The sequence below is a fragment of the Dermacentor andersoni genome, chromosome 1 (genome assembly GCF_023375885.2).
Source record: "Dermacentor andersoni chromosome 1, qqDerAnde1_hic_scaffold, whole genome shotgun sequence".
Classification (NCBI taxonomy): Eukaryota; Metazoa; Arthropoda; class Arachnida; order Ixodida; family Ixodidae; genus Dermacentor; species Dermacentor andersoni.
In genome coordinates, this window is record NC_092814.1 from 53,843,086 (window position 1) to 53,870,883 (window position 27,798).

Sequence of the window (27,798 nt, forward strand, 5' to 3'; positions counted from 1 at the left end):
CAGCATCCTCATTCGCACAGACAGTCAAGCAGCATGCAGAGCGTTCCTCACAGGAAACCTGCCCAACCCCATTCGTGAAATCCTGCATCGATATACGACTAATAATCCGGCATACCACATCACTATCCAATGGGTACCTAGCCACTGTAACATCGAGGGAAACGAAAAAGCCCACGCTCTATCCCGCGCAAATATTCCGGGACCTCCTCTTCAGTGGACAAACGCACTCAATTCTACAGAGTTAAAACAAATATATTCAAACATGCGACGCCTAAAATTAGAGGAATGGCATGAACAAGAAACTACTCTCCCAGCTCCACCACACTCCTCAACACGCGAGGCCGCTGCCACTTGGCGCCAAGCCCAAACACACTGCCTACCCACACAAAACATTCTACACTACATAGCTGGAAAAGACGGCTCCCCCAAGTGCACACATTGTGGAGGATATCCCAATACACCCCATACACTCTGGGACTGCCCGGGTAGTCAACACGCACTTCAATCTATACTTAGGACGCTACCAAAAAGACCACACACATTAGAGGAGTGGCTGGCTGACCCAACACCACGTAATGTGGCCGCGTTAACGGAGCTCACCATGGCGCTTGGGATTGGAGTACCACAAGAAGCGGACCCAGCCCAATCAAGAGTCGACGCCACCAACGTCGCACCTTCGCCTACGTTTCTGGCAGCCTCTCACCACCACTCTAACACCCTGTAGCCCCGGACAGGGGGCCGGAATGAAATAAATGTTTCTCTCTCTCTCTCTCTCTCCCGTCCCCAGCATCTTTGACATCCCCGAAAAAGAAGCGGGCTCACCGGGAAGCGTCATCAAATATCAGTCATGCTACCATTAAATGATCATGAACGAGCGTATACGACAAGCCAGGAACATCAACGGCGGTGAACGTCAGCGATGTTCACACAGTGTGCGAGGCCCATGAGCTTGACAAAAATCAGCCTGGTAATATGCTCAAAGAAATCGAAGGCATGTTTGCCTTCGACGAATGCCAGCAGCGCTTACAGCAATCCAGTCAAAGTCATCGCGTGGGTGAAAAAACAGGGCCGCCTACAACCGCAAGCTACAGGTTACCTAATTATAGCGGTCACCGAAAAGAATGCGTTTTATTTTTTACTGTGCTCAAATGGTTCAGGCGTAGCATCGATCGCTGTCCAGGCTGTCAGCGCTGAAGAGGCGCGCGTGACTGCCTTGTGCCAGGCGCGCGGGGGCCGAATGCAAGCAATACGCGCGACTGGTTGCCTTGGCAGCCGAACCAGCGGTAATTTCTTTCTCGGCCGCCAGGTACCGCCAGCATGAAAGTGGCTCCGCGGGCTTGTGACCTTTTCTGGTCGCCGCAAACAGCGGAGTTTCCACTCCTAAATGTTTTTTGCTCCGTGTCCCCGAGTGACGCAGCATATGCTCCATTATGTTATGTTCACTATGGCTAGGATGAAAGTTACATTTATGCTGCAGTTTCATGTTTGTATCGAGCACAGTTGACAACCTGAAGTATTTTGAAATGTATTAGAAAAACATAACAGTTTACGAATTCAAAGACCAAATCGAAGAGGACAACATTCAATTTGTTATTTGAATGTTTTGAATATTCGCACACCCTGTAAAAAAAGGAATAGAAATGAATGAAAGACATTACATTCTACTGCTGCTGGAAATGGTGGCTGCATTCTGAAAGGGGCAGGATGCAAAAGCAGCTGTGTACTTGAACACATAGGTGCACATTTGAGAACCCCAATTTGGCAAAGCTAGTTTCAAGCAATTCATTATGATGCCGTCATTGTCCTATTGTCAGTTTTTCAACATGGCAGCACTGAAGGATTTTTGAGCAAGTTATAGGTTCTGTCATTTTCAAGACATCGCACAGATTTGCAAATTGTTGGCACTAAGTCCCAAATAACAATGCTACACAATGCTTTGATTTATGCAAGTGCAGTAAATGTATTTGTATTACATGTGCCTTTTCATTTTAATACTTGGGTGTACCGAAGATAGTTAAATTTTTTTTTGACAACTTCTGTTAGACAAACTCATATCAGACAAACATATATTCTTGGTCCTTTCGAATTTGTATTAGGAAAAGTCTACTGCACATGATGTGAACTTTGTGCAGCGCTGCCACCTACGTAATAACTGCAGTTTGCCCATATTGCTACCTCATGGTGAACTGTGCGGAGTATCATGGAGGTATTTAATAGTCGCAAGGTGGTAGCTTGTGCTCAGTCGGTCCTTGTAACTCATACCTACGTTACCCTTCTGAATGAGAAGCATAAACTTTGTTGTGCACTGTTGGATCACTACACAGCAGACCTGTATTTTGAGAGTTTCTTGATTTTTTAGTCCCTTTCAGCAGCTGTCTAGGAGGCAACATATTACTTTGCTTGCATTAGGGGAATTATTTTGAATTCTAGTTTTGACATAATCAAGCATTTGCAGATTGAATACACCCACTGGCAGACTCTGTGAGAAGACTGGCAGACTCTGTGAGAAGGACCCACTTATGCAGAAGCGATGGGAAGCAAAATGCAGTGCTGGGGCTTTTGCCAGCCGCCATTTTCACAACTACATGCTGGACCCATTCTGTTTTTGCTTGCTGAGAAGTTTAGAAATTCATAAGCAGGCTTTCCCCGTAAACATAATTATGATCATTGTTTAAAGAGGTCCTGAAACACATTTGTTAAAAATCTGAGCAATACTCTGGAATGAGTACAACACCTTTAAAGATATATATATTCCCGAAGAAATTTCTGAAGAGGACCTAATATGAATGAGTGAAACCTTTGAGATCTGAAACTGAAGTCCCCCTCAACTCATCAGTTCCTCTAGCTGTGGTAACACTAAGGGTGCCTATCTCTTCTCTCTTTTTTATTCTTCTTTCCAAGGTGTGCTCATGGCCCTCCGAGGCTGGCATCTGACAAAGGCGCCTCAAAGAAGTGACATGATAGATCGGATGCATTCATTATGGCCACTTCCCCATTTCATAGAAATCTGGAAAGGTGCAGTGCATGCGTATACCCAATGGTTGGTATCTATGGGCTGTGATGCTTCATGTAACATTATCACTGATGTTCCCTAAAGCAGAAAAATATGAAGATCCAGAAAGCTGCAGTGTAGGTGCTATATTAAGTGCACCTGATCAAAAGAAAGTGATCCAGTGATCCATTATGCAAAATTATTGGTTCTCTGCTGCATACAGCATAATATTTGGCTTGCATGTTCATGACAGCACTGTCTATAAATTTGGAATATATTTTTATAGTGTTAAAAATTTTCAACACTTTAAATGACAGTATGATCAACTACCTCCGTGGCAGATTTTTTCACATAATAAAAGTGAATAGAAATTGAGATGGCTAATATTTTTATGCAGCTTGGTGTGTGTTTAGTCCTTAGTCCACTTATACTGTAACAAGCAAAAAAAGAAAGTACAATACGAATTTGAGGTGAAGGGACAGTTCAAATGTTTTTAACACCATTTGAGCTTCACAGTTGGGCAAACCAGTAACAAATAGCGCCACAGTACATATAGTTCATGTAATGATAATTCAGCGCTTTATCGTGTAGAAGTGCTAGTGAACTGAAGATTGCCTTTCGGACTGCAAAATAGCAGCTAGCAGCCTTTAGTGGGCAGTAACACCTGCCCACGTCTTCCTAACTTTGCTACATTGCTTTGTTAAGAATGTATATTATGGGATAAACGAACTGGCCCAGGAATTGCCGCAAAAGAAGGCATGGCAAAAGAATCTAGGCATTCAGAAGACAGCTAGCACTGACTAACAAGTTAGTTTGCTTGACTTTCAAGAAAGGGCCCCAGTGAAGGCTAAAAACATTACTTTTTGTAAGATTATGTTTGTAGGATTATTCAGGAAAAGATCAGCCATAATTTTTAAGGGAAAGGTCAAGAGCATTGATTGCATAGATACAGCTGCGGAGGTGATGAAGGGAAGATGAGAAACGTAGACATCCTTCTTTCCTGCCCATCCAGTTATGTTCAATGCAACGCAAGGACATAGTTTCGAAGCTGCCAGTGGGATAGGTGGAACCAAAAGACTGAAGGTCTTATTGTGTTCAGTGTCGACCTGCCTGCATATAAGGCTGAAAATACGCAATTAAGGCCATATGTAATGTGTCCCATTCCTCCAGCATGATGTCCCATTCATCCTAATAGAAAGGGTGAAGTGAAACACATTTTGTTGTTTGCAATTTCTTTTTTTACAAAGCTTCCAGAACATCCTTGAACAAAAGAGTTTGTGTAATTGTAGCTGAATGTCCTGTGTAAATTTACAGCAGTTCAGCTTGGCTCTATGCAATAAAAAAACTAAGAACAAGAAAATCAAGTGAATCCCACGCACTGTGAGAATCGCCATAAGCGAAGTTTTCCGTGCTGTTTGCTTTGATTGACAATTAGCGGTAATGTTGACGGTGAATGATTAAATTTTTCAGCATTTAGTGCAATACGAGTGACAAGTTTATGTTAAACATTAACTTGTATGCACCACTGCTGTTTGTCTGCATAGTACACGGAACACACACGAGACGTGTTTGCTTGAGGCGCTGTTGTGTGCCATTGTTCATAACCTCCGACAAGGTTAACATTGGCATTGCCTTACATGACACATTGCATCGTGGCAAAAGTGTTAAACTTTAACTGAATTATGGGGCTCTATGTGCGAACACCACACTTAGATTATAAGGTTATAAGGCATGCCGTAATGGCGGACCACAGAGTAATTTTGACCCTCTGGGGTTCTTTAACATGAACCTAAACCTACGTACACGAGCATTATTGTATTTTGCACCCGTCGAAATGCCGCTACCGTGGTAGGGATCGAACCCGTGACCTCGAGCAATGCCATAGCTACAAAGCCACTGTGGCAACACAAAAGTGTTGATTTGATGTGCGGCCACTTCCGTAGTGTCGCCTGGACAATACAGTGCTTTAATGCAGCTTTGCATCTGCATGCCCTGTGTCATTTCTCTGCTTGACAAATTTGCATGGTGTTTATTTGTCAGGTAAGTACCATACCTCAAAATTAAATTTATTGTATCTGTTCACAGCTGTCATGTTTAGTAGTAGCGCTTTCTTGACTTCTGATGTCGCCTTTTCCCTGTCCCATCCTCTTCCCATGATGTATGGAATGCGTTGCATGGTTCTACCCATTCTGTGCCTCCTCTCCCTACCTCCTCTCTACCTTTCCTCTGGGCTGTTACACTTTAGTACAATGATTAGCATGGCAGTTTCTGCAATACTTTTGTGTGTGTGTGTGGAGGGGGGGATGATCATGGATAATTACAGCAATCAAGAGGATATTGTGGTGACTGATGACTGAAAGGCCCAAATGAGTTTGTTGTGTCGCCTTTCTGCTCTGCGAAGCCCCTGCCATGTATATGCATGTTCTGAACCACCTCCACACGTCTTCGTTTTAAACAATCATCCTGGCCCTCAGTCCCCAGCAGCTGCGAAGCAACTGACCATGGCGGCGGTCAGACCTGTGACATAGCAGAGAGTGCTAAGAATCTCTGGATTCGACCAGGCTGCCATTGGAATCTGAACCTGGCAACGTTTAACGCTAGAACATTATCTAGTGAGGCCAGTCTAGCAGTGCTATTGGAGGAATTAGCGGGCATTAAATGGGATATAGTAGGGCTCAGTGAAGTTAGGAGGACGAAAGAAGCATATACAGTGCTAAAAAGCGGGCACGTCCTGTGCTACCGTGGCTTAGCGGAGAGACGAGAACTAGGAGTCGGATTCCTGATTAATAAGGGTATAGCTGGTAACATACAGGAATTCTATAGCATTAACAAGAGGGTGGCAGGTCTTGTTGTGAAACTTATTAAGAGGTACACATTGAAGGTCGTACAGGTCTACGCGCCTACATCCAGTCATGATGACCAGGAAGTCGAAAGCTTCTATGAAGACGTGGAATCGGCGATGGGTAAAGTCAAAACAAAATACCCTATACTGATGGGCGACTTCAATGCCAAGGTAGGCAAGAAGCAGGCTGGAGACAAGTCAGTGGGGGAATATGGCATAGGTTATAGGAATAGCAGGCGAGAAGAGAGAAGAGAAAGCATTTACAGGAAAGGCAGGGAGGTCAACCAGAAGAGCACCCGGTTTGCTACCTTACACTGGGGGTGGGGTAAAGGGGAATAGAAAGAGGAAAAAGGGAGACAGTGAGCACTGAGTGCGTGTGGGAGGGACACTATACACAGAGACACTATAAATGGTCTCTTAAGCAGGTGCACTTCAAGTATTGCACTAGTGCACGAATTGCTTTTTATGCCAGTGACGGGTGTGGCCACGGTCCGAGTATCTTTGACTCTGTGAATGGTCTTAAGTCCAGTCGGTGTAAAGTTGCCCGCAGAGAGAGGCGTTGTATATCATAGCGAGGGCAGGTACACAATAGGTGCTCGATGGTTTCCTCGCACCCACAGGAGTTGCACATCAGGCTCTCGGCCATTCCCAAACGATAGGAGTGTGCGATCGTGAACACCACTCCCAGCCACAACTGGCACAGCAAGGTTGTTTCGCCGTGGGAAAGGCTAGATGGCAGTCGTAGCCATAGCGTGGGGTCCAGTTTATATAATCGTCAATTGAAGGCACTTGAACTCCAGAGATTTTGTGACTTTTTGCATGCATGTAGGCGAAGTTTCCTGGCAGCGTCCGACCTCGCCAAAGGTGTTGAACGCGTCTGGGTATCTTCGTGGGCAGACCGGGCAGCCTGGTCAGCTAGGTTGTTGCCGACGATTCCACAGTGAGCAGGAATCCATTGAAATATAATGTTGTGCCCTCTTTCCAGTGCATGGTGGTGCACTTCCATGATGTCAGATATTATCTACTCGTAAGTTCTGTAATGTAATGCAGACTTGATACTGTGTAGGGCTGCCTTAGAATCGCAAAATACGACCCATTTCTCTGTTGGCTCTTCAGTGACGTACATCATAGCAGCGTGGAGCGCTGCAAGTTCTGCCGACGTAGATGTAGTCGTGTGTGACGATTTGAATCGAACTGTAACCTGCTTCGCTGGAACGATGAATGCAGCAGTTGAGCTGGTAGCTGAGGTCGAACCATCGGTATATATATGTATGTGGTCATGATACGTCTGGTGCAGTAATAGGAGCGTAAGTTGTTTTAGAGCCAGCGATGGATGATTGGACTGTTTTGTAATTCCAGGAATAGCAAAATTCACTTGAGGCTGTCGCAGGCACCACAGGTGAGATGAAGGCCTCGCCATTGGTGTAAAAGATGACAGTATGCACTCTTGATGAGCCTAATCAATCTTGAAAAGGTCGCTTGAGGTCTCTCAGCTGGCAGGGAGGCCAAATGATGGTCGGGGATCCTTGACAGATGGCGAACGTGCGCTCTGAGAGAGTCGACAGCTATGTATGTCTGGATCATATGGTCCCCAGCAATGGCAATTGTTGCTGCTGTTGAGGTGCACCAAGGCTGCCCTAAACACGTGCGTAGGGCTTGACCTTGCATGCTCTCCAAAGCGCGAAAGTTCGTCTTGCATGCATTTGACAACACTGGTAGACTGTAACACAGGAATCCGAGAAACAGTACCCTGTAGACCTGCATCATAGAATGGACTTATGTACCCCAGTTTTTCCCGCAGAGAAATTTGAAGACCTGAGCAATGGCAACTAATTTCTTCTTCAGATAGACGCAGTGAGGGCTCCACGAGAGGTTGCGGTCAATGATGACACCCAGAAAGCGATGCATCTTAGCATAGGATACAGCTTGACTATTGATTGAAACAGGATACGATGACACTTGTTTGTGCGTAAAGCCAACCAATGCATACTTTTCAGTAGACACACTGAGGCCTTGTTCTTGGAGATAAGACGCTGTAATGGGTGCCGCCTGCTGAAGCCTAGCTCGTACCTGAGACCGAGTCATGGCAGAGGCCCAGATGCAAATGTCGTTGGCAGATATTGAGACGTGAACTGTCCGCGGTAGGTACTCCGCTAGTCCTACCAAGACGAGGTTGAACAAAATGGGGCTCAACACTCCACCCTGCGGCACACCAAGGCAGATGTAATGTTCTCAAGTTGGGCTGTCTTCGGTCTGTAAGAAAAAGCACCTCTCAGTCAAATAGTCTTGAATCCATTGATACATCCGGCGACCAACTCCAACAGCCTCAAGCGAGTTCAGTATGGCCTCATGGGCGACGTTGTCATATGCTCCTTTTATATCTAGAAAAAGTGCCACTGATAGGCGCTTGAGGCTTTTTTGATTTTGGAATCAGGTTACGATGTCAATGATGTTGTCGATGGACGAGCGACCTCGACAAAAGCCCGTCATGGCGTCCGGATAGATGTTGAATCGCTTTAGGTACCATTCCAAGTGAGCAAGAATCATTCTTTCCATCACTTTGCCGACGCAGCTCGAAAGCGCAATCGGACGATATGATGAGAGCTCAAGCGTAGACTTTCCAGGTTTCAGAACAGGGATCAAGCGGCTTGATTTCCATTGTTTAGGAACGGCGCCGTTCTGCCAAGACTCGTTGTAGTGGTTGAGCATCATGTGCATCATGTGCATCATGTCTAAGGTGGCATAGGGCAGCATACGTGATGCCATCAGGTCCTGGTGACGAAGAACGCCTGCAGGTTGCCAACGCAGCATCCAGCTCTTCGAGTGAAAATAGCACGTTCATTTTTGGTACATGTGCCTCAGGGATGTCATTCAGGGTTGCGTCAATAATTATGGCCATGGACCCGGCAACCCGTGCACAGAACTCTTCAGCCACTTGAAGTTCCGAGCGGAGTTGATAGAGGGCCAGAGCAGCAAAGGGCTTCCTTTGATGCTGAGATGAGCGAAGACCCCTAACCGTTCTCCATATGTGTGAGAGCGATTTTCTTGGATCAAGCGACCGACAGAAAGTTTTCCATCGCTTGTCTTCCAATTTATCCATACGATGCTGGACTTTATTTTGTATGCATTGTGAAGCCCTCAGATCCAAGACGCACTTCGTGTGCCGATACCTCCTCTCTACCTGTCGGTGTGGCGCACGCAGCCTCTCCAGTTCCATGTCCAAGTCTGTTCGCCTTGCTGACCTTGTAAGCGAGCAGATGGATGTTTTCAATGCCTCTGCGATTGCATCTTCGATAGTGTGTGAAAGGCCTTCCCAACATGCGTCATCCATATCCTCCATAAACTTTGTCCAATAAACTGTACAATATACAGTAGAGGAGCATTGCTCAACTTCTCTAATCTTTATGTATGTTGGAATATGGTCGCTTCCATGTGTTTCAATGTCCGTAAACCATTGGACGTTCGAGGCAAAGCGCCGTGACACCAAAGTTAAGTCCAAGCAGCTACTATAGGTCGTGCCTCGCAGAAATGTAGGGCTGCCGTCATTCACACAGCACAAGTCATGGTCAGCAGCAAAGGAGGCAAGACTCCTGCCTCTGGAGTCAATTTTAGTGCTTCCCCATAGCTGGTGATGCGCGTTCAAGTCACCTGTGATAACCCAGGGGCCATTGTTCATTAGTAATATTTTCTTGAGTCGTTCGCTGTCAAAGTGACCCGCTGAGGATAGGTCGGCTCCAATTAGTGTAAATCTTTCTTTTGGACATTCAGGCAGACACATTTGTTGTTTTCAAGGGGCTGTACCACGTTAGCGACATATGTAAAGTCCGTGCAGATGTAGATGATTACTTTCGTGCTCGCACAGCATGTGGATGAGACGAAAGATTCGTAACCGGACAGTCTGAGTGGAGTTGATGTATTTGGTTCATAAATGACCAGTATGGGAATGCGATTTGTAAAATTGAATTGGCAAATGTCTGCTATACGGGTCCTTAGACCCCTGGCATTCCACTGAAAGATCGACGCACTTTTAACTTCAGGGCGGAAGGGGACTATCGGTCGAGCCATGATGCTTAAACGATGCTAGAAGCACTGGATTTAGTGCATCCAGTATTTGTAGAGCACTTTGAGCTGCTGGTGTTTGCAGCTTGTTCAGTATGATGTGCAATCATACTGAACAGCAGGCAAGAGTTATTGGTAGCGTTTGCAGAACGGAATAATTTGCGGATAATGAATACCTTCTTCCGCAAGCGGGATAACCAAAAGTGGACGTAGAGGAGTCCGAATGGTGAGACTAAAGAAGAGAAGAGTGGGTCTAAAAATTAATCTGCAGAAAACTAAAGTAATCTTTAACAGTCTCGGAAAAGAACAGTAGTTTACGATAGGTAGCGAGGCACTGGAGGTGGTAAGGGAATACATCTACTTAGGGCAGGTAGGGACCGCGGATCCAGATCATAAGATTGAAATAATCACAAGAATAAGAATGGGCTGGGGTGCGTTTGGCAGGCATTCTCAGATCATAAACAGCAGGTTGCCATTATCCCTCAAGAGAAAAGTGTATAACAGCTGTGTCTTACCAGTACTCACCTACGGGGCAGAAACCTGGAGGCTTACGAAAAGGGTTCTACTTAAATTGAGGACGATGCAACGAGCTATGGAAAGAAGAATGATGGGTGTAATGTTAAGGGGGATAAGAAGAGAGCAGATTGGGTGAAGGAACAAACGCGAGTTAATGACATCTTAGTTGAAATCAAGAAAACGAAATGGGCATGGGCAGGGCATGTAATGAGGAGGAAAGATAATCGATGGTCATTAAGGGTTACGGACTGGATTCCAAGAGAAGGGAAGCGTAGCAGGGGGCGGCGGAAAATTAGGTGGACGGATGAGTTTAAGAAGATTGCAGGGACAACATGGCCACAATTAGCACATCACCGGGGTAGTTGGAGAAGTATAGGAGAGGCCTTTGCCCTGCAGTGGGTGTAGCCAGGCTGATGATGATGATGACAACCAATACAACTGGTCACGGTTCCAGTCAGATTCTGGTTGGCCAGTAACTGGAACCAGTTTCTTTCCAGTTTGTTTCTAACTGAGACCAGTTGGCCTGTAACTGGGACCAGTTTGTCCCAGTTAATGTCCGTTGAGATCAGATAAGATTCTCAGCGAAGTATTATGATTATCATTCTTTGGTAAATTCACCAAGTTTGCAGTACGTCTGTAGGTTTCTCCTTTGCTAACCTATTTTCAGGCAACTTAGGTCACCGGGTTGTCCATGGCCTAATAGTAGAGCAATGGGCTGCGGGGTGTAGGGAACCTGGTTTGAATCTAACCAACATACGAACTTGGTGTCACTGCATATGTGCACCGCTCTTCAATAGACTTCGTTGACACCAGCTTCGGTCACTGGGTATGGATTGTTCTTCAATGAACTTCCTTGCACAACTTGGGTCACTGGTTATGTTCGACTGGGTACATGCCGCTCGTCAATCAACCTATTTGACGCCAACTTGGATCACTGGGTATGTTCTTCTCTTTAATGACAAAAGTGATCCCTTGAAATTTTTTCAGTGCTGGGCGGAATTGAACCCGCATCATATATATTTAGACATGCGTCATGAGCGGACTTCATTGTGCTGCTGCTAGATGGCACAGCATGTCCAGACAGCACACGCTGTATACGTGGCGCGTTTCGGCGATGGCAACATGACGTATCAGCACATTGCTTCGCTGTTAATCGCATCAATGCTGACAGTGATGCAGAGATGGTTTTCGCCAGAATTTTTTTCACCTGGATAATGCAAATGTGGTTAAGCCAAATTTCCACTGCTGCCTATGATGCCTGTCATTGGGCTCAGCGGGGGTAGCAGAAGGCCCATGTTGGTAGACTTTCAGGAGGGGACTCTGCTAGCTGCATGAGAAGCTAATGGTGTTTTTGTGGGGGTGCCAAATGATGAGATGAAAACGTGCAGGGTTGATAATTATGGTAAGACATTGCCCTGCAGCCACAAGAACCAGCGGAGTCGACATATGATGTAGCTGATAGCACCCTGAATACCATGGTGCAATTTTTCATCACTAAAGCACTAAAGAATTTTGAGCAAACTAGGCAAAATGTCAGCACTAATGACAGCGTACAGGTCCCCATAGAGTGCCAGCAAGCAACGATAACTCAATATGCAAGAATGCATAAAGCAATACTTTGCATTATGCAAATACAATAGATGGCTTTATTAAATCTGGCTTTTAGCTTTATTGATGTCGCATGTATATTTTGTGCCATGAATACCTGGGTGCATCAGGAATACTCGATTTTTAGTTTTGTGGATGAACTTTATTAAGAGGAAATTTTTTATGGTCCCTTCCAAGTTTATCTTAGCGGGAGTGTACAGTAGTATGTTTTATAGCTATAGTTGCTCTGGCCCAGCACAACCAGTTCTGGGCCCAAGCAATCACTACAAAATATTATTGCAATACCAGTTGAAACAGTGTGAATTGAAAGTTCAGCTTCCTATAACATAGATCAATATAAAAAAAATTGCTGGCTCTCCCATAATCGAGAGTAGATGTAAGCGTGAAATGGCAACTGGCAAAGCAGACTGGTTGGAGATGATACTAGCCACAATCTTAAGATGGCTGTAGTACATGTTCGCAATGGCACACCACACCACACCATGCCATTTGCGCACTGGTCCATTGGACGCTGCTCAGCTAGAAGAAGAAAACCGGCTGAAGTCGGCACGACAGGCAGCGAAAGACGCCAGGGAGACAGAGTGCATTGCTCAGCTAGAAGAAAGAAAATTGTCTGAAGGAGGTGCCACAAAACCTGCATCACGGAACTCATGAACCACTGACCTTCAAAAGAGCATAGGCAACCCTGTCTCAGCACGAAAAGATGACAATGAAGTGTATGGTGCCCTGTATCTGCCTTTTGAAGGTTGCTATTGTAAATCAGAAATAAAACTTCAGCGTAGAAGAAGTTACAGCTTGAGTGATATTGTGAACAAACATTAGGAAGTACTCGGAAGCAATATTTTTTGTAACTTGTTTGGCCAGTAACTAGCATGTGTAATGCAGTCATTTACAAAGGGTTGCGGGCCAGAGACCGCAGTTTCTCAAGTTTTGAATGGTTGCCCCGATGTTCTCGTTCGAGCGCCTGGATAACAGCTCTGGCTTTTAGCTCAAGGTCATTTCGAGGTCGCCGATAACAGCAGCTAAAAGCATTTCATGCTTAAAAAAAACCATACACTCAAGCTTGTGTGCCGAAGGAAAGCTAATAAACAAGAAGCAGAGGCACATCATAAACATTTAGATTACATTATTTTGTTCATTACACTTACCTTGTTCCATATTTTTGTCCTGATGCAGGCTACTGTGAGCCTACTGTAAAGGTCATTAGCAGTTGGGACATTAAAACATCTCTTCAATTCTGTCTCTTTGGGATTAAGTGGTGCCACGAAAATGGTGCTTGAAAGGGTGTTATTGTCGAATATTATATAATGAATAGTACGGACCATTTTTAGTTTCTGGCAAGTAAAGAATGTAAAAATGTTTTATTGATAAGGGGTGCTGTCTGCTTTGTATACCTAAAGAATGATAATCTGGAGTACTCTTTTCTCAGCTTAATTGCAGGATCAAGACAAATTGAATAAGACTACCCCCTGTTGAAATATATAATTCTTCACATGCACGTAGAAAATATTACGGATGTGCCTGATAAAAAGTAAATCATGCATCACAGAGCCTGCTGCAAACATTCCTGGTATGTACCGTACTCCAAGTGACGAGTCCATCATTATGCTGATATATATATATATATATATATATATATATATATAGTGTAGCTTGTTTTTTTATATATTTATTGTTGATCTGTTGTCCATGAATGAGTGAGTGAAGAAACTTTATTGCAGGTCCATGAACGAGTTCCTTGCTTTTTTCTAATATGTAGAGTACTTGCAAAAATTAGGTTCAGCATGACGAATATCCTTCCCGGAGATTAACTAAAACTATTGTATTGCTCGCATGCATTGTTGCCGCGCCCTTACAAAAAAGTACAAAAGAGAAATTGGCAAAAAAACTCGGCTGGGGGCAGGCTGGGGGTGGGTATGTATTCTGTAAGTGACCTGGCAGACTGTCCTTCAGCTGCTGCTGAAGTGCTGATTGGTTGCGCTAGGGGACAAGCGAAAATGAAAGAGGCATCCCCAGCCTGCCTCCTTCTCATTTGTACTGCTCCAGCCAATTAGCAGCAGCCGAGATGAACAGTCCACTAAGAGAACTTACAGAATACCGCTCCCCCCTCCCCCTGCATTAAATATATTGGCCACAAGAGAAACGTAGAAAAAATGTTTGTGGGCACTAGCAATATGTGTACAGAAAAGAGGGAAATATAAGGAACATGCAGCAGGCAATATTTGATTAGCTGTGTCAGTGGTGGAGAAAGCCTGACACGAATAGGAGTGAACTTTAGATAGTCATTATTTGCTTAAATATTCCTCTAAAATTCAATTGTGTGCTAGTGCTAATGCTATAGTGCCATTGTGGATTTTCACAAAGTCGTCCGGAGATCCAGGCAAGAAAGTTTCAGCATGAAAACAAAGTGTTTTCATATATTCACAGATGCATGGCTCTTTCAATACCAAAAGAGTGACACGAGGGTTAAGTGTGCCACTGCACTAGTCATTCCTGAGTGGTATTCTGTAAGAGCCCACCGAGTGGACTGTCCATTTCGGCTGCTGCTGATGTGCTGATTGGATGGAGCTGTGCGAGCAAGGAGGAGATGAGCGGCCCCATCCAATCAGCGGCGGTCGAAATGAACAGTCCACTCGGTGGACTCTTACAAAATAACCCCCCGGGCTTACAAGTGGTTAAAAACTGCATCAACTGCAGTGGAAGTGCTAAGCAGTAAGTGAACAAAATAACCTGGATTCACATTCTTCATCAGCTCATCATGACATCTGTTAATCTGTGTGCGTGGCATGTTTTCGTATGAAGTAGGGGGCAAAATAATGGACAGTTTTGCTCCACGTGGCTCGCTATTATCGTGGCTGGCTTCTTATACTGTGGCAACCTCAGCTATATTGTGGCACCACGATTATTAGTGCTTTCTTCAGCCAAACCACAGCAGCTTTGTTCTGTCAATGCTCCTTTACTTAAAGTGCAAGTACCCTATTTTATCAGGCATTGGTGTAGAGTTTTCACAGGATCACTCTGAACATTGCAATTAGCACATCCCAATTGTCACTTAAATTTTTGTTGAAGTCTTGTAAGCTGTTGGTCAACATGATATCTTGGTTAACAAATATTTGTGGTGCTAAAACATGACACAAAATTAATAATTCATTTACATTTCGTTCACAAGTGCTACTCAATTTGTTTCCAGTCATGGCTCTATTTTTACACTCTTATCAGCTGTTTTGTACTGCACAGTGACATCTGTATTTATACACGTTTTCCCGAATCAGCTTTTTACACTTGAGTCAGAGCTATGTTCTATGCATTATTCCATTCAGCAATTGTGATAAAATGCTTTATCTTCTAAATGACAAAACCCTCTTGGAATGTACATTCGAGACTTCTCTGCTATATGACAAAATTTACAGTGTGCTACAATAATTGCCTCCAGCCTTCATCTCAAATTCTCGGCTTCTGACCTCTGAAGTAAACACACCTGAACTTGGTAGCTATGCCCAGTCTGTTTCGCTGCTCGACAAATGTGATAATTTATTTTATCAGATCACAGCTTAGCCACGAATATTACAATATTGTGGACAAGCTGTGAACTCTGGTATTCGTAAACCCTGCAGCTGTCTGAACTGTCCTCTAAAGTGCAGACTCGCCTTTTTGGCAATTTTTTAGACCATTGGAGGACTCAAATGGGTTGAACTGCATTGGACAGACACTGTCAGATTCCGACTGGAAGCTTACCATTATCATTAAAAAGGAAGGTATACAATCAATGCATTCTACTGGTGCTGACATATGTGGCAGGAACTTGGAAACTGACAAAGAAGCTCGAAAACAAGTTAAGGACTACGCCAAGAGCGATGGAACAAAGAATGTTAGGTATAATTCTTATCTTGTACCTCTCGCTGGCAGCAAACACACTCTGAAGTGTAGTTTACGTGTTCACCTTTTACGATGCCCTTACCACATTGGTTCACTTTGAGCACATGCAGAAGCAGTATGCCTCTGTGACATCCGTTGATCACTCAAGCAATAGACGCAAGGATGAACTTATGATTTCCAAAACTAGCCATAGGTAGTCTCATACAGAATTTAAAACCATAATAATCAGGAGCAGGGTCTGGTGAATACTTGTTTTTGCTTGCATGTAAACAAATGAATATGACAACGCTGTATCAATTTTGTGCATTGCAACACAGCTGCAAGTCTGATTTTTACAAATATTTGCAATGATAAAAGCAGCACATGTCTTTTGGAGCATCTTTTGGAGCAGGAAGAATGGCATTTCGGAGCAGAAATATATGCTTTTGGAACAGAAAAATTTTGGACCTTGGAAACAATGCCTTGGAGCAGTAACTTACTGCTCTGGTGCAAAGAGGAAGATCTGCATGCATTTCATGAAGACAATATATAAGTTGGTACTTTCTCAAAAATTGACTTCATTATGTACTATACTAAGACGTAAATTTTCATCTTCTTTAACTTGCTGTTCCATTTCTTTATTATACAAGAAGATGGACATAAATGAATATTTAACCCTAATTTACAGCTAATTCTGCATTTTAATAAAGGGTTCATTCCCCCCCGCTGTCCTTGGCTTCTTTATCCATTTCATCTGCTAAACTAATGTCCACAGGTTGAATACGTACAGCTGCCCAAATCTTTAATAATAAGGCGCGAGCGCCGTATCCTTGCACATTAATAATAGTTAGTTAAATGTGGTTTTGTGGCGTAAAAGCAGCTAAGGCTATGCTGCGCCAAACACGAGGTGTTTTATAATACTATTTAATAGGAGAAAGGCTGTGTTAATCTATATTGTGTAAAACGCCAGTGTTGTCTAGGCATTTACGCACCTCAGGTAATGGGACTATCGAATCATCTCCTAAAATTAAAGCAGGATGTAAAGGTATCTGCAGTTCATATAGGTTGTGCAGAAGGTTTCGTCTTTGTACTTCAATATGTGTGCATATGAGTAATATATGCATAATTGTTAGTAGTTCCTGGCATTTTTTGCATGTTGGTACGTCTTCTTCTGTAAGTGAATAATTGTGTGCGAGGTGTGTGTGCCCAATGTGTAGTCAGCATAGAACTGCTTCAAAGAACTTCTCCTGGTGGTTACACGACTTCCACTCACCAAGTACGGGTTTAGTGAGATATAGCTTGTTGTCTGTACAATAGTCCCATTCGTGTTGGAACTTTGACGTTAAGGCCTTCCTAATCACACAGATACTATCTTTATATGGAAGTATTGTGTTTATTATGTCTTTATACGCTGCCGTCAACGCACATCAGTTGCTTCATTACCCGGTATCCCAACACGGCTTGGTACCCAGGAGAAAAGAATTGATCCCCCTTATTTGTTAAGCACTACCATGTTTAGTATATCCCCTAGCAGGGGATCGCACTCAGATTTCAGATGTAGAGCCTTCAGTGTACTTAAGGAATCAGTGTATATGACTGTATTTTTGTGTTTGCCAGTGATTATTTTTGTAACTACAACCCATACAGCATGAACTTCAGCTGTGAAAACAGAGGCATGTTTTGGTAGACGAATACTTGTTTCCCAATTTTCCGTTATGGCCCCTACACCAGCGTGTTCTTTTGTTTTAGAGCCATCAGTGTAGAATTCCATGTTATTTTGATATTTGTCCTGAAGAGCATTGAATTCTTGTATAATGTGTTCGTGTGGGGTGTCTCTTTTCTTTAAATGTGTTAATGTCCAGTCACATAATTGTGTGAAATCGTACCACGGGGTCAATCGTCGTAGTTTTTTGGCAACCTGGACGACTTCGCGAGGGATGTCATACTCCTGACAATAGTCCTCATATCGCAGGACAAGCGGCTTAATCATGTTCGGTTTATTTGTGTAGTGTAAGCGTGAGTTGCACTATGTCACAATGTTGTAGCGTATGTGTTGTGGCGAGGACTGAACTTTGAGCACATAGAAAAAAGTGAGTAACATTCTGTGCTGCTGTAAGGGAGGTTCATTACACTCAACGTATAAACTTTGGACAGGTGATGTTCGGTAGGCAGCACTTGCCAGTCGCAGTCCCAGCTAATGTACTGGATCAAGTCGTCGAATGTAAGACTGTCTGGCTGAGCCATAAACCATGCAGCCGTAGTCTAGAATGCTGTGCACAAGAGACCGGTAGATATGTAAAAGACACGTTCGGTCGGAACCCCAATGCTTATGAGATAAAACTTTGGGGATATTTAACGCTTTATTTGCTTTATTCTTTGGTGATCTTATGTGAGCTAGGAAGATTATTTCGGTGTCAAAGGTTACTCCTAAAAAACTTATGGTCTTGTTTCACCGGCAGTATGGCGTCATTCAATTTTAGGACTGGATCGCTGTGTAGCCCTCGTTTCTGAGAGAACAAAACAGTAACTGTTTTCTGTGTGGAGAAACAGAAACCATTTTTGTTAGCCCATTGTGTAAGTTTATTGTGATTTGAAGCTGTCTTTCACAGGTTGGCAAAGATGAGGCGTGGAAAGCCACTTGGAGATCGTCTACGTATACAGAGACGATGGTATAATCTTATTAACTGAGCTCATTTTTACTATAGAAAGTGTCGTGCTGAGAACACAGCCTTGTGAAACGCCATTTTCCTGTGTAAACGTACGAGAATGTACTGAGCCCAGACGTACCTGACATGTTCTATCATACATAAAATCAACTAGGCAGTTCAGCATTTTACCACGGATGCCGAGGTCAGTCAGGTCTCTTAAAATTGCATATCTCCATGTGGTATCATAGGCTTTTTCTAAATCGAAGAAAACTGCAAGACAGTGTTGTTTGTGTAAAAATGCATATCGAATTTCATGTTCTAGACGGACAAGATGGTCAGTAGTTGAACAACCCTTTTTATATCGAAACTGGTGGGGGTCTATAAGGTTTCTTGATTCTAAAATAAATGAGTCTTATGTTGATAATGCTTTCATTCACGTGCACAGGTCACGTGCACGAGCTATACTGGTGGCCACAGTAGCAGAGATCGGGCAATTCGCAGGAAACTATTGCAAAATTGCCTATTAGCCAATTCTTATGGAGCCAAACAGCGAATTTTCGTGCGTCACTACTGGATGGTGAGAGGAGGCGAACGAGAAGGTTTATGGTGGATTTCATACTTGTAGTTGCAAAAATTATATTAAACTGCCTGGTCCCATGCAAGGCTCGTCAAAATTGTGACAAAAAAAGTGCGGCCCTTACACGAGTCTATACATTTATTATATAGACCATATAGATTGTAGCAAACATTCACTTAATAATTAAAATAACAAGCATAATGTATAGCACGGACCATGCAAACCTGCAAATATCTCACTGGATGACCACAAGCACTCCCTGTCACAACGGTTCGTACAGCCATGCGATTCACCACGACTCTAAAAATTAGATTTATCGTCATCATCTGCCTATCTTGATCTCCACTACAGGACGGCCTGTGTCAGCAATTTACAATTACCCCTGTCTCTTAACTTAGACTACGTGATCTGCAACACTAGGGCACAGAAATACAACCCGGGAAGGAAGCGAGCGCGGATGAAGTTAGCAGCAATCCCTGTTCGCCCTTTATAATTGCACCCACCGATGATTACTAACAATTAGATACGGCATGCAGGCTGTGTAAGCGTCAGCCATGCACAGTTATTCGCAGCTATGGCAGGGTTAGAGAAGATGCGTGCGGGCTCCGTCCCAAGTGCGTCCCAAGTGAGCGCGTGGGAAGATAATAATAATATAACCTTTATTTTTTTTCCATCAACGTGATGGGGGAGGTAAGGGAAAAAAAGCTGGAACAGACAGCTTGAATACTTCCCACCCCCCCAAAGAAAAAAAGAGACATTTCATAAAGGCAGACAGTTCAGCTACCGACAAGAAATGAAAACACATTTTTTGATTATACAGAAATAATACCTATCACTACAAGCATCTTTGTGGCATATAAATATGCACTTCCCAAAGGTGTAAACATGCAGCGGCTTTATATTTACAGGACACTGCTGGAAGACATATGTAAACACCCATACACACAACAACGGCTCACTAACATCTGCATAATGGTATATCATGAACATTCATCACTAAATTTCACACACACAAAAAAAAGAGTTCAGGAAACATGTTAAAGACAACAGAAATCTATGATATGCATACCAATTTACACAAACGAGAACAATGTTCAGCAAAATACACCTAAGGCAGAAAAAAACAATTTTAATTGCTGTTTTGATGTATTTTCTAGCTGTATAGCGTGTCTGTGACGAAAATTCAATAATTCTAGCAGTTTTCTTTTCATCATTTGCTGTCCATAGGTAGTTCTACACGTCTCCACGTTCCAAATTTCCCTACTACGTGTATCATATAAAGGTGTTTTCTTTGACAAAGAAGCTAAAGCTGAGAGAAAGTTTTTTTTTTTACATCCTTTTTAGATGTTAAACAGAGGCAGTATGGATACATGTGAGTAATTTTCATAATTTCCAACTTTTCAAACAAAGGCAGAGATGGGTGATCTCGAGGAACACAGAGAACATGTCGCAACATTCTTTTCTGCATTGTAAGAATTTTACGTAAATTTGTAACAGTCATAGTTCCCCAAACTAAATGTGCATAACTAATATGAGAGTGAAATAATGCATTGTAAAGAATAACCTTGAACTGCACAGGCAGCATCTCTTTATTAATGTACGTAACTCCTACGACACTTGAAATCTTAGAAACATGTTCCACGTGGTCTTCCCACGTTAAGTTCTCATTGAACACAACGCCAAGAATTTTGAATGCACGGAGTATTTCTATTTTTGAATCACCTAACAAAAGATCTGTATTTATAAGAACGCTCTTATTTCTCGGGCGGAAAAGTATGGCTTTCATCTTGGCTGTGTTTAATTTTAATGCATTAGCACTTGACCACTCATGCAAATGCAATAGTGAGCTATTTGCTTCAGAAATGAGGTCATTTAGACATGCAGCTGAGAAAAGCATAGTCATGTCATTGGCATAAATGATATGTTTAATCTTCCGATTAATACATATAATGTCATACAAATAGATATTAAATAAAAGTGGTCCAAGGATACTTCCCTGAGATACTCCTGATGTTATTTTGTCTGAAGAGAAACCATTGAGGTAGACATATTGTTGTCGATTTTCTAAATAAGATGCTAATAGTGCTAGTGCATTACCATGGATTCCATATGTATCTAATTTTTTTTAGTAAGATCAAATGTTTAAGAAAATCAAACGCTCTTGTGAAGTCTACAAAAACACCCTGTGCTACTTCTTTTTTACAAAGGAGATTAAAATAAATTCTTTCTGCTCCAGTTAAGCCTGTTCCATCGACCTGTGTTTACGGAAGCCAAATTCATTATTTTGGTTTAAATTACTTTTTCCAGTCCTTTAGCGAAAATAGGGAGTATGGACACGGGTCTGTAATTTCCAATGTCATTTTTATCACCCTTTTTATAGAGCACTGTCACCCTAGCAACCTGCAATCGTTTCGGAAACACTCCCTGTAAAAAACACAGATTAAATATGTGATTTAGGCACGGTGAAATTAGCAATTACATGTTTGACAGGTGCAACTTTTATATCGTCTGCGTCGCTGCTTTTACTGTCATTTAGTCCTCGGAATGCCGAAATGAACGCCGAACGCCTTGATAATGCCCATCAAGCTGCCATCCTTTCCAGCTCACTGTTACGTCCTTTTTCTCACCCCCACAGTGTGTGGGTCGCTCCTTCATATGGCTTTCGGGCTTTATACGGAACATCATGATGACGACAACAGCGAAAATTTGCCTGGAGTTTCAATATAATTTCCATTGCAAATCGCAATAAAATAATAAAAAAAAAATTTAAAAACTTGCGTCGAGCTCATTTCTACTGTGGCTGTGGATGTCACAATGTGCCCCGGTTACAAGCCCCGGTTACAAACACAGCACGAGTACCAGCGACAAAGCCAACAGTGGGCAAGTCGCTTATCGGTACTTCACCAGAGCCCATCTGACACTGAAAGGGAAGCGTATTTTCCACCGTATAAGCATCAGTGGCTACATGACACTAGGCGCACAGCGAGACGTCACATGCAATCCACACTGTTCCTACTCGCTCTCGTGCCCTTTCGTGCTTCGGAGATATTGCTGTATCTTATTTATGGATTTATTTGTTAACACGGTTGTTTATTTGTTTGCCTGATGATTTATTGCTCTATAATCCTTTATTCCGGCGCCGGGAAATAAACGGACCCAATGGCATAAGGCATGCTATGACAAGTAATGAAACCTGCGTTATGGAGTCAGACTGCTTTATGGTAACAATTCTAGCCATAAATTGTTATATATAAGCCGTAATTTTTATATATGTTATGTCTCATCTTCTCAACTGACCTATCGGCAGGAAAATATTTCTTGATTGTATCTTTTGTATCTTTGTGTGCATATATACAGTGAAAGCTCATTAATTTGAACTTCAATAATTCGAATTTATGGATAATTCAAACTGTACGATTTGGTCCGGTCAAGCTCCACAGAAGTCTATGCATAAATAAGCCCATTAATTCGAACGTGAGAAGGTTCCGCCACGGATAATTCAAACTACGTGCCGGCGGCTTGACGCCTGGCAGATGGCCAGAGAAATGCGCCTACTGCCTACAAACAAGGCTGCGTTGCCTCCGGAACGAGAAAAATCTAACCAGCGCGGGGTCGGCCAGAAAGCAGCGGCGGCTGCCTCCTCTCTGTTCTACGTTGACCTCCGAGACTTCTTGCCCGTCGCAAATCTCGGGGGGCTTTGCAAATCTCATTTGCTGACTATGTGGACGTGGACGAGAGTGCAGTGGTGTGTAGAGCGCTGACAGATGAGGACATAATTTCTCAGGTCAGAAGCGTTCAACCTGTCGCTGCCAGTGACGACGAGGTGGAGGAAGACGAAGCGCCAGTGCGGCCCTCCGCTGCAGAGGTCATGGCTGGATTGAATGCCGCCCGCCTCTTCTTCAGTTTTGAAGAAGGCGAAGAGGAGGCCTTCCGCCACATTCGCGCATTAGAGCAAAAAGCGCTAGCTGTCGCCTTCAAGGAAAAAAGGCAGACTACGATCACGGACTTTTTCAAGCATTAAATTTCTGACATGCCCTACTGCTTCCAAATCACAGTGTACTGTTGTTCTCCTTCACTTTCGTTAGTTCGAACTGAAGCGGCTTCCCCTTGCGGTTCGAATTAACGAGCTTTTACTGTATATATAATAAAGAAAAAGAGAGTACGACATATGTTGGATTTGCACAGTATATTTCACTGACATTTCGGCTGGTGGATCAGCCTTTGTCAATGTTTCGGCTGGTCCACCAGCCGAAACGTCATTGAAATTACTGTGCAAATCCAACGTACGCTGTACTCTCTTTTTGTTCATTTTACTAAAGGGCCAGCGTAATTTCCTCAGCCAGAACTATATATATGGGGGTGGTTCGGAAAAAGCCATTCTAGCCTCCTTTATACAGGTTTCTGCGTTTATAGCCATTTCTCAAGACTATAGAAAACTTTTGTTAGTATGGATTATCTGAAAAGCAATCCTACGTTTTCTTGAACTATTTACACGAACACTCACTACGTATAGCAGTTTCATGAACATTTCACCTGTGTATGAACTTCCCAGTCATTTTCTATGCCTATTTGCTCAAAAGCAGCCTATTTATCCAAAGGACTTAACAATGAATGTTCGACAATGTAGAGTTAACAGCAAAAGCTTGCGGACCCCATGAGTGCATGCCCAACCCCCTTTCTGCCGTTTCAAGTAGCGCTAGGCTAGAAATATGTCCTTGTGTTGCTCGATTTTCTTGCTGCTGCACAAGGCTTTTCTATTTCTCTTTGTCATGCAACGCACTCTTCAGCAGCCGTGACAATGTGCTACCTCAACAGTAATATCACTGGAACCAATATCAGCCACGTGCCACTGGGCTGGTACCAGCATCAGCCACGTGCCACTGGGCTGATACCAATATCAGCCACGTGCCACTGGGCTGATATCAGTGCATGCTGCTGGGTTAGGAACTTGAGAATAAGGAAGTAAAAAAACGTCACACAACCCAGGAAAACTAACACACCTGAAAAGGAAGGGAAAAAAATAAATAAGAGGACACATCTCCAGCCTAGCAGTTCTCTTGACGGTAGAGGTATTGCGGAGAGGCAGCTGGGCAGTCACACATGGTTTGGAAATCTTTGTGGTTGACTGTACCTACAGAATTTGGCACCAGTATTATCAAACAACGAGTGACAAGCTGCAGCAAGGAGTCCATGCTTGCTATATTAGACATGCAATGAAAACTTAACGCAGTGTGGTGAGTGAAGCACATGAGGCCAAGAATGTGTGGCTGTGAGTGCAGCTCTTCAGAAAAGATGACGAAGAGAACCAAGCACAAGGACACGTGCAGCAAGACAAAAATAAAAGCAAAGGAAGCCAATTGTGGAAGCTAACGAAGCCCCACCAAACGATCGGAGAAACACATGAGGCCTAAGGAAAATAAAAAGATGAAGTGCATTGTAGAACAGGGGTGGAGTTCCAGGAAGCGATTCAGGAAGGTCGGCCACCGAACCAGGAGCTGAATACAGCCCACGGGCTGTCAGATTCTTCTAAATGACAGCCTGTGATGTGTAGCTTTTATTGCTTCATGTGATATCGTATTTTCCTGGTTAAGTAGAGGTTGTTGGTTCTGTGTTTGCATCTTAAAGTCATGAAGGACGAAGTGTCTGGCAGTTTCCCAAGATGTCTTCAGTGCTCTAGGTGATGAACAGCTAGCCAGCATAAAAGAAATTGTGAAAGTATTGACTTACATGTCGGGAAAGCTCGCATCTGCAGCAGGCATAAGGAATGATGCTGGTCGAACTAGTGGCCGGCGAGAGCCATTGAATTTCATTAATGAGGGTTTCGAGCACTTCAAAAAAGAAGTCGACGACTTCTGATGTGAACTTGCTGAGGTGAAGGTGCATAGTCCCCAACAAAAAGCGAGCTAGCAACTTCACAATCAACTGAAATTGGTGAAAGCCAAACTGATTGAACTCAAACAACATATAGTAAGGGCATGTACACTGAAATCGGGGTCCTTCCCATCATTCCAAAGGCGATCTTAGAGCGGCCATGAATAACATAGCAAGCTGTCTTGGGATCCCCGTTCCTGAGAATGACATTGCTGTTATGCATCGGGTGCCATCCAAGGATAAGGCTAAACCTAATGAGGTGGTAAAATTCTTAAGAAGAAAATCTCGTAAGAAAATTTGAAGTGCAGCTAGGAAGATGAAGCTTAACACCAGTTGCTTCGGGCTTGCAGGTGATGACCCGACTTGCATAAATGAGCACTTTTGTCCCGAGAATAAGGATCTCCTTGGAAAGGCTCGTCTTTCGAGATTGGAGTGCAAGTGGAAGTTTGTCTGGGTATCCAGGGGCACGATTATCATGTGCAACGCAGAAAATTCACCAGTGCTGTGTGTTACGTATGAAGATGACATAGCAAATCCGGTGAAACAAAAAAGCATTCAGCCGAGTGTTCCCTCCCAAATTCATAATGCCGTACAATTTTGTTTAAAGTAACGATACCCCTACAATATTTCATTGCAACATTCGCAGTTTTAAAAAAATTTGGGTTCCTTGATCTCTTGTATACACGAGATGATTTTGATTATGATATTGTAGCTGTCAGCGAAACTGGGCTCAAATGAAACTAATCAATTCCTATACAGAGTTACAAACTGCAGTTGCTACCTCATGACTTATGTTCCCAAGGTGGAGGCACAGGCCTTTTGTGAAGGCTGAGAAGGCTTACCAGGTTCTAACGTTGCAATGTGCTTGTAATGATATATTGGAGGCTTTGTTCATAAAAATTAGTCGCGGTCCAATAGTAGGGGTCGTTTATTGCCCCCCGAGCTCATCAGCACAATCCTTTCTCGAGTAGCTTGAGGCTGCCCTTGAAGACTTGTCTCATGGTCATTGCAACTACATCGTGAGAGTCGGCCGCATTAATATTGACATGTCCTATGATAACTACACTAATTATAGCCTTCTATTGCAACCATTTAACCTGGAAAATTTTATAACAGAGGCAACACATGTCACGAGTACTTCTAGTACACTGATTGATCATGCCTTTTTCAAATGTGAAAATGATGTGTATGCGGGCATTTATACTATTCCCATAACAGAGGGCGCCCATCTTTGTTGTTATTGATAAGTGTTTGCATTTTGATGTCGTACAGTTTCGTTCTAATGCATTCATGCACGAAGATAGATTACACTGTTCGGGAAAAGCTAGAATGAATAGACTTTTCCATGTTTTATGACAATGTTAACAGAGAATATGAGACGTTTGTTGATGCGCTCACATCTGCTGTACTAGAAATCTCTCGTAAGAATTTATGTGGTCAGTATGAGAAGCCTGTCTGCCCATGGATGACTCTTTTGTAAAACAACGAATACTATTACAGTGAAAAAACAATGATTACTATTACAGTAGTTTCCAAACTTTCCAAAATGAACTGGCATCCACAATCTTCCACAACAGAAACAAAAGAGTATTACAGCCAGCTTATGAAACAAGCAAGTGGAAATACAATTAAACCCCTTTATAATGATATCAGTCTTAACAATGAGAAGCTACTGCACCACCAAATTTTGTGTTTTTCATGGTGAAATAACCCACTTACTACAATGGTCTAATGCTGCATTATCGGTCATTACGATAAAGCCGTGCCGAAAAGTAGTGAAATGCAAAATCCTAAAAAAAAAAAAAAAAAACCAGATAACAGACAGACAGACAGACTAGATAGATAGAGAAATTCGAGCCACTGAACAATGGCCCGCTGCCGCAACAGCCACTGCGCGCTCATTTTCCAGCCTTCTCTGTGCGCCTCTCTCTCGTCGCTTTTCCACGCCTCCGAACATGAGTGGGCCGAGCCCTTAGCTCTATGCCGCGCCACCCTCTTAAACACGTATGGACCGCACCAACTGTGCTGCTCCCAGGTTGCTCGCTGGTTCCTCATTCAGCGCAGTTCTGCAAACAGCTTAATCGCTCATGTTCATCATAGTTGGTTGTGTCGAAATCCTTTCTGGCCACGCAGTTTCTCAGCCTCGTTTGACTCGCCGCCGAAACGGAAGATGGCTGATCCGCCCGCTGATCATTGGCAATGCACGACGTTGCCGGTGAAAAGAAAGCGCACGGCTATAAATTTGGAAGCTAAGTGCTTCTAACCGATGAGGCGATCGTTGCGAATGAGCTTGCATCGGATAACGACGGCGACAATGGCAGTGATGTGTGTACACAGTAGGGCAGGCTACCTCAACGTTGTTCTCACAGGAGGCCCAGCAGATGATTCAGTCCCCTCCTGGTGCTTCGTTTTCACGAGGAACCTTCCGCTGCACTACACGGAGTACCTGGATGCCTTGGAGAAGGACGTCACCAAGCTTCGCGTAAAGCATGCAATGCTGATGGACATAGGGTTGTCTCGTGCAAGCCAGTGAAAAGTACGCGGCGAGATGCTTGTGGTGATCTCGCCTCAGCGTTTCTTTCGGATTTCTCAAGCTGATAGGCTGCCGCGGCAACCTTCTCGCATTTTTGGGGCCACCAAAGTGATGCCTCAGCAGTGCTTTCCACCCGTGACCCCTCTTTGCAGTTGTTATAGCAGTCCCATTCTTTAAACGCAGACAGCTGCGGCTTGTTACACACGATCGGAGGGCCCAGGAAGCAATTAAATGAGTGAACACAATCAGCAACCGGATGGAGGAAAGTGGTGGGTAGGGGCACTAGCCTCCCCACCA

At 43.5% G+C, this 27,798-nt stretch overlaps 1 long non-coding RNA gene across 4 annotated transcripts; it reads left to right on the forward strand.

Moving 5' to 3' along the window:
- Positions 1 to 779: 779 nt before the first annotated feature.
- On the forward strand, positions 780 to 27,592 carry LOC129380468 (uncharacterized). 4 transcript variants are annotated; one of them, XR_008608515.2, is made up of 4 exons: positions 780 to 3,040; positions 11,077 to 13,587; positions 18,482 to 18,541; positions 20,442 to 27,592. It is a non-coding gene; the product is annotated as an uncharacterized lncRNA (long non-coding RNA). The 4 variants fall into 4 exon arrangements; XR_008608516.2 differs by lacking the exon at positions 780 to 3,040 and having other exon boundaries at positions 10,034 to 13,587; positions 18,469 to 18,541; XR_008608514.2 differs by lacking the exon at positions 780 to 3,040 and having other exon boundaries at positions 10,034 to 13,587.
- The last annotated feature ends 206 nt before the right edge of the window (positions 27,593 to 27,798 follow it).